Source organism: Procambarus clarkii, chromosome 63, assembly GCF_040958095.1.
Source record: "Procambarus clarkii isolate CNS0578487 chromosome 63, FALCON_Pclarkii_2.0, whole genome shotgun sequence".
Taxonomy (NCBI): domain Eukaryota; kingdom Metazoa; phylum Arthropoda; class Malacostraca; order Decapoda; family Cambaridae; genus Procambarus; species Procambarus clarkii.
Window position 1 is genome coordinate 20,428,236 of NC_091212.1, and position 12,519 is coordinate 20,440,754.

Sequence of the window (12,519 nt, forward strand, 5' to 3'; positions counted from 1 at the left end):
ACCCACTCTCACCTGCCCACCCACCCACCCTCACCTGCCCACCCACTCACCCACTCTCACCTGCACACCCACCCACCCACCCTCCCTCACCTGCCCACCCACCCTCACCTGCCCACCCACCGACCCACTCTCACCTGCACACCCACCCACCCTCCCTCACCTGCCCACCCACCCACCCACTCTCACCTGCCCACCCACCCTCACCTGCCCACCCACCCACCCATCCTCACCTGCCCACCCACCCACCCACCCTCACCTGCTCACCCACCCACCCACCCTCACCTGAACACCCACCCACCCTCCCTCACCTGCCCACCCACCCACCCACCCACCTGCCCACCCACCCTCACCTGCTCACCCACCCACCCACCCACTCTCACCTGCAAACCCACCCACCCTCGCCTGCGCGCGCGCACGCCCCTCGCCTGCGCGCGCGCACGCCCCTCGCCTGCGCGCGCGCACGCCCCTCGCCTGCGCGCGCGCACGCCCCTCGCCTGCACGCCCCTCGCCTGCACGCGCGCACTCCTGCACGCGCGCACGCCCCTCGCCTGCACGCGCGCACGCCCCTCGCCTGCACGCGCCTGCCTGCACGCGTATTCTTCCCTAACATGATTCTAGGGCTGATGTTTCTGCAAGATTTTCCTCCCCGCTCTCTATCCTCCCTCCCCGCTCTCTATCCTCCCTCCCCGCTCTCTATCCTCCCTCCCCGCTCTCTTTCCTCCCTCCCCGCTCTCTTTCCTCCCTCCCCGCTCTCTTTCCTCCCTCCCCGCTCTCTTTCCTCCCTCCCCGCTCTCTTTCCTCCCTCCCCGCTCTCTTTCCTCCCTCCCCGCTCTCTTTCCTCCCTCCCCGCTCTCTTTCCTCCCTCCCCGCTCTCTTTCCTCCCTCCCCGCTCTCTTTCCTCCCTCCCCGCTCTCTTTCCTCCCTCCCCGCTCTCTTTCCTCCCTCCCCGCTCTCTTCACTTCCATCCATCCAGTTTCCCCCTCCACCATCCATCCAGTCCCCCCCCCTCCACCATCCATCCAGTCCCCCCACCCTCCACCATCCATCCAGTCCCCCCCCCCCTCCACCATCCATCCAGTCCCTCCCCTCCACCATCCACCCAGTCCCCCCCCTCCACCATCCATCCAGTCCCCCCCTCCACCATCCATCCAGTCCCCCCCCTCCACCATCCATCCAGTCCCTCCCCTCCACCATCCATCCAGTCCCTCCCCTCCACCATCCATCCAGTCCCTCCCCTCCACCATCCATCCAGTCCCCCCCTCCACCATCCATCCAGCCCCCCCTCCACCATCCATCCAGTCCCCCCCTCCACCATCCATCCAGTCCCTCCCCTCCACCATCCATCCAGTCCCTCCCCTCCACCATCCATCCAGTCCCCCCCTCCACCATCCATCCAGTCCCCCCCCTCCACCATCCATCCAGTCCCCCCCCCCTCCACCATCCATCCATCCATCCATCCAGTCCCCCCCTCCACCATCCATCCATCTGTAACGGGGGTGGGGAAAATAGCTCTATCTTGTCCATTATTCCACCCCCCAGTTAACTAACGAGGCCGGGGGAAACAGCTCTCTAGTCCGTTATCCCGTCCCCAGTTAGCTAACTATTCTAGAGCACTCCCAGAGTTCCTAAGGCAACCTCTCTCGTTCAACACCTTGTAACCTAAGTATTTGACTACCTAGGTGCTAAGACTACAAGGCGCCGTAACTTGATCAGTTACCCGAAACTCTAGAGAGAACTCGAGAATACATTGCACTACCACAACCGTCTAAGAGAAACGAAAGGAAAGAAATGAATAACGAAGTAATTAGTGAGGGTTTGGGGTGAGAGGTAGAGAGGTGGGGGGAGCGCGGAGGGTCATTAGTTGAAAGGGAAAGTTCGGAGAGGGGTGGAGGGAGAGGAGTAGATAGGTAGAAGTAGAAGAATAGATAGTAGTAGAAGAAATGCTGCCACCATCCATTCAAGATCATTACATACAAGACAAGGAATGGAACTTGTCTGTATCACAAAATTCTCAAAAGATGTTATCAAGGTCATTATTAGTATGTCCCATCTGTATCATGTACTCGTTAATATCATGAACCAGTAATCGCAGAGGCTTTCTCACCTCAACTCAAAAACTCTAGGGAACACAGTTAAAGCCAATTTAAATAATAAATTCATAAGTATATTTCACATGATAACTATCATAATTTAAGCAATTCAGATGTTCCAGTTTAATATGCAAAGTGAGTCATCATCCAAGAATTTGAGAACCCTACAACTGACTGCCCCTGATCATCACACAACATATGTAAACACGACCAAGTCACCTTAATGTTCAACTCACCAAGTGTCTGCCTATAGCTGGATAGAGGGGCATCAGAAAATAACATGATGTTTAACAGTGATAAATTCCAGGTACTCAGGTACGGTAAAAATGAGGACCTTAAACATAATACAGAGTACAAAACACAATCAAATGTACCCATAGTAGGAAAACAGCATGTAAAGGATTTGGGAATAATAATGTCTGACGACCTAACGTTTAAGGAGCATAACCAAGTAACTATTGCGACAGCCAGAAAAATGATAGGATGGATTACGAGAACTTTCAAATCCAGGGATCCCATCACAATGGTTGTACTCTTCAAGTCACTTGTGTTGTCCCGTCTTGAGTACTGTTCAGTACTCACTTCCCCCTTCAGAGCAGGAGAGATTGCTGAAATAGAGGGAATACAGAGAACATATACGGCACGCATAGACGCAATAAAGCACCTAAATTATTGGGATCGTCTCAAAGCCCTCCAAATGTACTCACTAGAAAGAAGACGAGAGAGATATCAAATAATATACACCTGGAAGATACTGGAGGGCCAAGTACCAAATCTACACAGTAAAATAACAACGTACTGGAGTAAACGATATGGAAGAAAATGTAGAATAGAACCAGTGAAGAGCAGAGGTGCCATAGGCACAATCAGAGAACACTGTATAAACATCAGAGGTCCGCGGTTGTTCAACGTCCTCCCAGCAAGCATAAGAAATATTGCCGGAACAACCGTGGACATTTTCAAGAGGAAACTAGATTTATTCCTCCAAGGAGTGCCGGACCAATCGGGCTGTGGTGGGTATGTGGGCCTGCGGGCCGCTCCAAGCAACAGCCTGGTGGACCAAACTCTCACAAGTCAGGCCGGGCTTGGGGAGTAGAAGAACTCCCAGAACCCCATCAACCAGGTATCAGGGGGGAAGGGGGGGGGTGGGAGTCTGCAGCTGTCAGGCAGCGTCACCCCCGTCCGACCGACAGCCTGTCTCGGCTGTTGTCCTCCTACTCTGCTGCCTGGTCTATATGTTAATGCTCTCGAATCGATATCTCTCCGAGTATATATTGGCAAACCTAGTAGCTAACTCCGCCCACAAGTAGATAGCCTCCGGCTCTCTACTAAACCACTCCTTAAACGTCGGCATGTTTGAAGGCCAATTATCAGATTAGCAGAGGCAAGGTGAAATTCTCATGGGTGACCTCAGGTCACTTGGTGGTCATTAACTCTTAGAGGTGTGAGATTCAGGCCGCCAGAATGACGCCTGTCAAATCCTTGTCTGTGACTCGTGTATCTCTATGTATTTTAAATACAACTAAACCAAACACCTTTACAGTGTTACACAACCATCCAGTCCCCCCTCCACCATCCACCATCCATCCGTCCATCCAGTTTCCCCTTCCATCCATCCAGCCCCCCTCCACCATCCATCCAGTCCCCCTCCACCATCCATCCAGTCCCCCCTCCACCATCCATCCATCCATCCAGTCCCTCCCCTCCACCATCCATCCATCCATCCAGTCCCTCCCCTCCACCATCCATCCATCCATCCAGTCCCTCCCCTCCACCATCCATCCATCCATCCAGTCCCTCCCCTCCACCATCCATCCATCCATCCAGTCCCTCCCCTCCACCATCCATCCATCCATCCAGTCCCTCCCCTCCACCATCCATCCATCCATCCAGTCCCTCCCCTCTACCATCCATCCAGTCCCTCCCCTCCATCCATCCAGTCCCCCCCTCCACCATCCATCCATCCATCCAGTCCCTCCCCTCCACCATCCATCCAGTCCCTCCCCTCCACCATCCATCCAGTCCCCCCCTCCACCATCCATCCAGTCCCCCCCTCCACCATCCATCCAGTCCCTCCCCTCCACCATCCATCCATCCCCCCCTCCACCATCCATCCAGTCCCCCCTCCACCATCCATCCAGTCCCCCCTCCACCATCTATCCAGTCCCCCCTCCACCATCCATCCATCCATCCAGTCCCTCCCCTCCACCATCCATCCATCCATCCAGTCCCTCCCCTCCACCATCCATCCATCCATCCAGTCCCTCCCCTCTACCATCCATCCAGTCCCTCCCCTCTACCATCCATCCAGTCCCTCCCCTCCATCCATCCAGTCCCCCCCTCCACCATCCATCCATCCATCCAGTCCCTCCCCTCCACCATCCATCCAGTCCCCCCCTCCACCATCCATCCAGTCCCCCCCTCCACCATCCATCCATCCAGTCCCTCCCCTCCACCATCCATCCAGTCCCCCCCCCCTCCACCATCCATCCAGTCCCTCCCCTCCACCATCCATCCAGTCCCCCCCTCCACCATCCATCCATCCATCCAGTCCCTCCCCTCCACCATCCATCCAGTCCCTCCCCTCCACCATCCATCCAGTCCCTCCCCTCCACCATCCATCCAGTCCCTCCCCTCCACCATCCATCCAGTCCCTCCCCTCCACCATCCATCCAGTCCCTCCCCTCCACCATCCATCCAGTCCCTCCCCTCCACCATCCATCCAGTCCCTCCCCTCCACCATCCATCCAGTCCCCCCCTCCACCATCCATCCAGTCCCCCCCTCCACCATCCATCCAGTCCCCCCCCCCTCCACCATCCATCCAGTCCCCCCCTCCACCATCCATCCAGTCCCCCCTCCACCATCCATCCAGTCCCCCTCCACTATCCATCCATCCATCTAGTGCACTCACCATAAATTCATTACCCATTCACCATCCATCCAGTCCCCCTTCGCCATCCATCTATCTAGTCCACTCACTATCCATCCAGTCCCCCATCCTATTGTCCTCCCAAATACAATATTCAAGTGCGATCGTCAATAGGCGGGATAAACTGGTAAAGTGAGCGCGCATCGTCCTGCCCCCCCCCCCCCATTTTTTTTTTTTTTTCATTTTTTTTTTAAGAAATTGAGCTCGAGTACCGAAATATTCTAAAACAGAGGGACCACTGTTTGTGTGTGTGTGTGTGTATTCACCTATTTGTACTAACCTATTTGTGCCTGCAGGATTCGGCATTGACTCTTGGATCCCACTTTTCTAGCCATCGGTTGTTTACAGCAATGACTCCTGTCCCATTTCCCTATCTTATCTAGTTTTAAAATTGTTTGCTTCCACAACCTGCTCCTTAATTAGGTGCATTCCATTTTTTCACTACTCTCACGCTGAAAGAAAACTTCTTAATATCTCTCTGACTCATCCGAGTTTCCAGCTTCCACCCATGTCCCCTCCTTCTATTAATATTATGTGTAAACATTTCATCTAGTTCCACTTTGTCTATTCCCCTGAGTGTATTTTAAGTTCCTATCATAATTCCCCCCACTCCATTCTCTTTATTTATTTATTTTATTTATTTATTTATTTATGCATATACAAGAATGTACATAAGGAATGTGAGGATACAAATATGGTAATTACAGTCTTGTAAAGCCACTAGCACGCGCAGCGTTTCGGGCAGGTCCTTAATCTAAGAAAATTTTAAGGAGGTAAATACTTGCAAAATTATAGACAAAAAATTATAACAGATTACATGAAATGAAAAAAAGATGAGAGAAAATTGTAGGTACAGTATATTAAAGCACATAGGTAGCTAAGATTGATTGCAATGACCAAAGGGCCAAGTACCAAATCTACACAGTAAAATAACAACGTACTGGAGTGAACGACATGGAAGAAAATGTAGAATAGAACCAATGAAGAGCAGAGGTGCCATATGCACAATCAGAGAACACTGTATAAACATCAGAGGTCCGCGGTTGTTCAACGTCCTCCCAGCAAGCATAAGAAATATTGCCGGAACAACCGTGGACATTTTCAAGAGGAAACTAGATTTATTCCTCCAAGGAGTGCCGGACCAATCGGGCTGTGGTGGGTATGTGGGCCTGCGGGCCGCTCCAAGCAACAGCCTGGTGGACCAAACTCTCACAAGTCGAGCCTGGCCTCGGGCCGGGCTTGGGGAGTAGAAGAACTCCCAGAACCCCATCAACCAGGTATCAACCAGGTATCAACCAGGTAGTTGACAAAAATTAGTAGTCACAATACAGCATTTGGCTAGCACATAAAAGACAGCAATGAACACAATGATAAGGTTGTTTGATATTACATAAAAATTAGGAGATTGGGTAACACTAGGTACAGAGCAAATTTAAAGCTCAGTGTAGGAAACTAAGAAGATGAAGTTAGGTACTTTTTGGTTTTGCTTTTAAATAAGGCAAAAGTTTTACAGTTTTTCAATTCACTAGGGAGTGAGTTCCATAGACTAGGTCCCTTAATTTGCATAGAGTGTTTACACAGATTAAGTTTGACCCTGGGGATATCAAAGAGATATTTATTTCTGGTGTGGTGATAATGGGTCCTATTACATCTGTCCAGGGAGAGTTTCAGAGCATGGTTTGCATTTAAGAACAGGGTTTTGTAAATGTAGTTGACACAAGAGAATGTGTGGAGGGAGTTAATATTTAGCAAGTTTAGGGATTTAAACAAGGGAGCTGAGTGTTGTCTGAAAGCTGAGTTAGTTATCATTCTGATAGCAGATTTTTGCTGTGTGATGATGGGCTTAAGGTGGTTTGCAGTGGTAGACCCCCATGCACAGATACCATAATTAAGATAGGGGTAGATTAGTGCATAATATAGTGAGAGGAGAGCAGAGTTAGGAACATAATATCTGATTTTGGAGAGTATACCAACTGTCTTAGAGACTTTCTTAGTTATGTGTTGAATGTGGGTGCTGAAGTTGAGTCTCTTGTCTAGGAATAGGCCAAGAAACTTGCCATCATCTTTATTACTGATGTTAATGTTGTCTATCTGTAGCTGAATAGCATTTGATGATTTGCTTCCAAATAAGATGTAAGTCTTTTCGATGTTTAATGTTAGTTTGTTCGTTGACATCCATAAGTGGACTTTTTTTAATTCATTATTCACAACATTATTTAGTGTATGTGGGTTGAGGTTTGAATAGATAAGAGCAAACAGTATAGGTTTGAGAATATTAGAGACATTAGGCAGATCGTTTATATATATAAGAAATAGGAGAGGTCCTAAGATGCTGCCCTGTGGCACTCCAACGGTAATTGGTAGAGTGGAAGAAGTTGTATCATTTATGGTTACATATTGGTGTCTGTCACTAAGATAGGATCGGATGTAGTCAAGGGCAAGGCCTCGGATTCCATAATGCTGGAGTTTAAGTAAGAGGTAGTTGTGATTAACAGTATCAAAGGCTTTTCTTAGGTCAATGAAGAGTCCAATCGGAAACTCATTTTTGTCAAGGGCTGAGTAGATAACGTCAAGGAGACTAATGATTGCATCGTTGGTGCTCTTTTGGGACCGGAAGCCAAACTGGCAGGGGCTGAGTATGTCGAATTTTACGAGGTAGGAATAGAGCTGTTTGTAAATAATTTTTTCAAATATTTTTGATAGAATGGGTAGATTTGATATTGGTCTATAATTGTTTATGTCCGCCGGATTGCCTCCTTTATGGACTGGCGTTACTCTTGCTTTTTTGAGGATATCAGGGAAGGTGTGACACTCTATAGATTTGTTGAACAGTAGTGCTATGGGTGGGGCAAGGGCATGGGAGGCTCTCTTGTACACAATGGACGGAATTTCACTGGTGTTCCCTGCCTTGGTTTTTAGAGAGTGTATGATGGACACAACATCTGCCGGGCTGATTGGTGAAAGGAGAAGAGAGTTTGGATAGCTGCCTGAGAGATATGTGTTAATAATGTGTTAATAATTAATCTTTTCTAGTGATGTAAGGTTCAGTTCCTTCAGGCGCTGTTCATATCTCATTCCTCATAACTCTGGGATGAGCCTTGTCCAAATCTTCTGAAACTTATCCAGTTTCCTTATGTGTTTCTTCAGGTGGGGACTCCATGATGGGGTGGCATACTCTAAGACTGGTCTCACGTAGGCAGTGTAAAGTACCCTATAAGCCTCCACACTTAGGTTTCTGAATGATGTTCTAATTTGCCAGTATAGAGTACGCTGCTGTCGTTATCCTATTTATATGTGCCTCGGGAATTAGATTAGGTGTTACGTCCACTCCCAGGTCTCTTTCTCGGATCGTCACAGGTAGGCAGGTCCCCTTCATTGTGTACTGTCGCTTTGGTCTCCTGTCACTTGATCCCATTCCCATAACTTTACATTTGCTCGTGTTGAACTCCAGTGGCCATTTCTCTGACCATCTCTGCAACCTGTTCAAGTCATCTTGGAGGATCCTACAATCCTCATCTATCACAACTCATTAATCTTGCGTCATCCACGAACATCGACATGTAGGATTCTACTCCTGTAAACATGTCATTTACATATATCAGAAATAGAATTGGTCCCAGCACCGATCCTTGAGGTACTAAACTCGCCAATGGTTCTCTGGCTCCTTCCTGTTAGGTAGTTCCTTACCCATGCTAGGGTCTTTCCGCTTACTCCTGCCAGCCTTTCAAGTTTGAATAGCAGTCTCATGTGCAGTACTGTACCAATCGCTTTTTGGCAATCCAGAAATATGCAGTCTGCCCATTCTTCTCTGTCCTGCCTTATCCTTGTTATTTGATCATAGAATTCCAAAAGGTTTGTTAGACATGATTTCCCTTTCCAGAACCCATGTTGATGTTTATTTACAAACCTAATGCTCTCTAGGTGTGCAACAAATCTTAGCCTAAATATTCTTTCAAGTATTTTGCAGGGGGTGCTTGTCACTGATACGGGTCTGTAGTCAAATGTCTCCTCCCTATCTCCTTTCTTGAAAATAAGTATGACATTTGCCTTCTTCCAGCAACTGGGCAATTCTCCCAACATAAGTGACTCATTGTGTGAGTAATTACATAAGTGTCCCACTACGCCATGCAGTCTCCGTGGTGTAGTGCTAAGACGCTCGCCTGGCGTTCCACGAGCGCTTTGTCCTGGATTCATATTCTGGCTGAGGAGGATTTACTGGGTGCAAATCCTGGCCGGGGAGGATTTACTAGGTGCAAATCCTTAACTGTGGCCTCTGTTTAACCCAACAGTAAAATGGGTACTTGGTTGTAAAAACGATTCTTCACGGGGGTTGTATTCCAGGGAACATTTGTGTTTTATATATATATATATATATATATATATATATATATATATATATGTGTATGTATATATATATATATATATATATATATATATATATATATATATATATATATATATATATATATATATATATATATATATATATATATATATATGATGGCGTAGTGGGTTAAAGCATACTAGTTATGCCAGCTACTGGAAGGTAGTTGTGCTTTCTGGGTTCGAGTCCCACTGGTGGGTGTTGTCCAAAGATTGTTAATCTTCACTTGTGGTTTATGCAAGTATAGGCTTATAAGCTGGACACGAGTTCTCTCACATTGACAGTGGCTTGACGAAAAATGCAGACTGACCCCTCACTCATCTGGTGCCTTCGGGAGGTGGAGATGTTTGAGATATATATCTCGAACTATCTACTTCTTTTTGTAAGGTCTGATGGCGTAGTGGGTTAAAGCATACTAGTTATGCCAGCTACTGGAAGGTAGTTGTGCTTTCTGGGTTCGAGTCCCACTGGTGGGTGTTGTCCAAAGATTGTTAATCTTCACTTGTGGTTTATGCAAGTATAGGCTTATAAGCTGGACACGAGTTCTCTCACATTGACAGTGGCTTGACGAAAAATGCAGACTGACCCCTCACTCATCTGGTGCCTTCGGGAGGTGGAGATGTTTGAGATATATATCTCGAACTATCTACTTCTTTTTGTAAGGTCTGATGGCGTAGTGGGTTAAAGCATACTAGTTATGCCAGCTACTGGAAGGTAGTTGTGCTTTCTGGGTTCGAGTCCCACTGGTGGGTGTTGTCCAAAGATTGTTAATCTTCACTTGTGGTTTATGCAAGTATAGGCTTATAAGCTGGACACGAGTTCTCTCACATTGACAGTGGCTTGACGAAAAATGCAGACTGACCCCTCACTCATCTGGTGCCTTCGGGAGGTGGAGATGTTTGAGATATATATCTCGAACTATCTACTTCTTTTTGTAAGGTCTGATGGCGTAGTGGGTTAAAGCATACTAGTTATGCCAGCTACTGGAAGGTAGTTGTGCTTTCTGGGTTCGAGTCCCACTGGTGGGTGTTGTCCAAAGATTGTTAATCTTCACTTGTGGTTTATGCAAGTATAGGCTTATAAGCTGGACACGAGTTCTCTCACATTGACAGTGGCTTGACGAAAAATGCAGACTGACCCCTCACTCATCTGGTGCCTTCGGGAGGTGGAGATGTTTGAGATATATATCTCGAACTATCTACTTCTTTTTGTAAGGTCTGATGGCGTAGTGGGTTAAAGCATACTAGTTATGCCAGCTACTGGAAGGTAGTTGTGCTTTCTGGGTTCGAGTCCCACTGGTGGGTGTTGTCCAAAGATTGTTAATCTTCACTTGTGGTTTATGCAAGTATAGGCTTATAAGCTGGACACGAGTTCTCTCACATTGACAGTGGCTTGACGAAAAATGCAGACTGACCCCTCACTCATCTGGTGCCTTCGGGAGGTGGAGATGTTTGAGATATATATCTCGAACTATCTACTTCTTTTTGTAAGGTCTGATGGCGTAGTGGGTTAAAGCATACTAGTTATGCCAGCTACTGGAAGGTAGTTGTGCTTTCTGGGTTCGAGTCCCACTGGTGGGTGTTGTCCAAAGATTGTTAATCTTCACTTGTGGTTTATGCAAGTATAGGCTTATATATATATATATATATATATATATATATATATATATATATATATATATATATATATATATATATATATATATATATATATATATATATATAAACTACCTAACCTAACCTAACCTATCTTTGTAGGTTAGGTTAGGTTAGGTGGCCGAAAAAGTTAGGTTAGGTTAGGTTAGGTAGGTCAGGTAGTCGAAAAACAATTAATTCATGAAAACTTGGCTTATTAGGCAAATCGGGCCTTGCATAGTAGGCTGAGAAGTGCGTTCTGGCTACTAGGTACGACATATATATATATATATATATATATATATATATATATATATATATATATATATATATATAGACATGCCTATTCGAATGCAACATTGTCAAAATTTCAAAGCAATCGGTAAAGAGGTTTCGAAGATTTCCCTCACATGAAAAACACGTGAAAAACACAGTTTTTTCAGAAAATGCATGTTTTTTTTACCGTCACAGACATGACATCTATATAGTATATATATAAAAACCTGCTCGGATGCGAATGGAACGTTGTGTGAAAATTTCAAAGCAATCGGTGAAGAACTTTTGGAGGTTAGCGGTTATGCACAAACAAACATTTCCATTTTATTTATATAGATATATATAATTTTATAAATAAATAAATAAATAAATAGCATGCATGCATGTAAATAAAGGGACCTAGTCTATGGAACTCCCCAATGAACTGAAAAGTTTTTTGCCTTATTCAAAAATAAAACCAAAAAGCACCTAATTTCATTTTCATAGTTTCCTACCTAGTGCTTTAACTTACACTGCACTGTACTTGCACTTGCTACCCAATCCCCCCAATATATGTACCTAAGCTATATAACTTTACCATTGTAATCTTTGATATCTGATATCATGGTTGTTGAGTGTATATTCTACTGCATGACTCCTTGAAATGATCCTCAAATTGTGCTAGAGTGAGCCAATGTATGGTCCTGAAATTTTATCCTAATGTACCTAGTAATCCTTGTTCATTATAGTGTATTGTTATTATTGTGTATTAATCTAATTTTTGTTTATCATCAAAACTTTTTACAATATACCTGTAAATTTTTTTTGTCAATTATACTGTAAATTATCTACTTAGAATTATCTGTTAGTGTAAGGACTTGCCCAAAATGCTATGCGTACTAGTGGCTTTACAAGGATGTGAAATCAACATAATTTCTATGTACTCTCTTAACCCCCAATGTACCAATGTACAATGTTACAGGGGCCTCGTAGCCTGGTGGATAGCGCGCAGGATTCGTAATTCTGTGGCGCGGGTTCGATTCCCGCACGAGGCAGAAACAAATGGGCAAAGTTTCTTTCACCCTGAATGCCCCTGTTACCTAGCAGTAAATAGGTACCTGGGAGTTAGTCAGCTGTCACGGGCTGCTTCCTGGGGTGTGTGTGTGTGGTGTGGGGGAAAAAAAAAAAAAAAAAAAAAAAATTTAGTTAGTGTAGTTAGTAAACAG

General features: G+C 46.1%; 1 protein-coding gene across 2 annotated transcripts in view; it reads left to right on the forward strand.

Annotated features, from left to right (window-relative positions):
* Rhp (GTP-Rho-binding protein rhophilin) overlaps window positions 1–12,519 on the forward strand; it is a 319,468-nt gene that overhangs the window by 227,797 nt on the left and 79,152 nt on the right. The gene's annotated exons all lie outside the window — the stretch shown is intronic.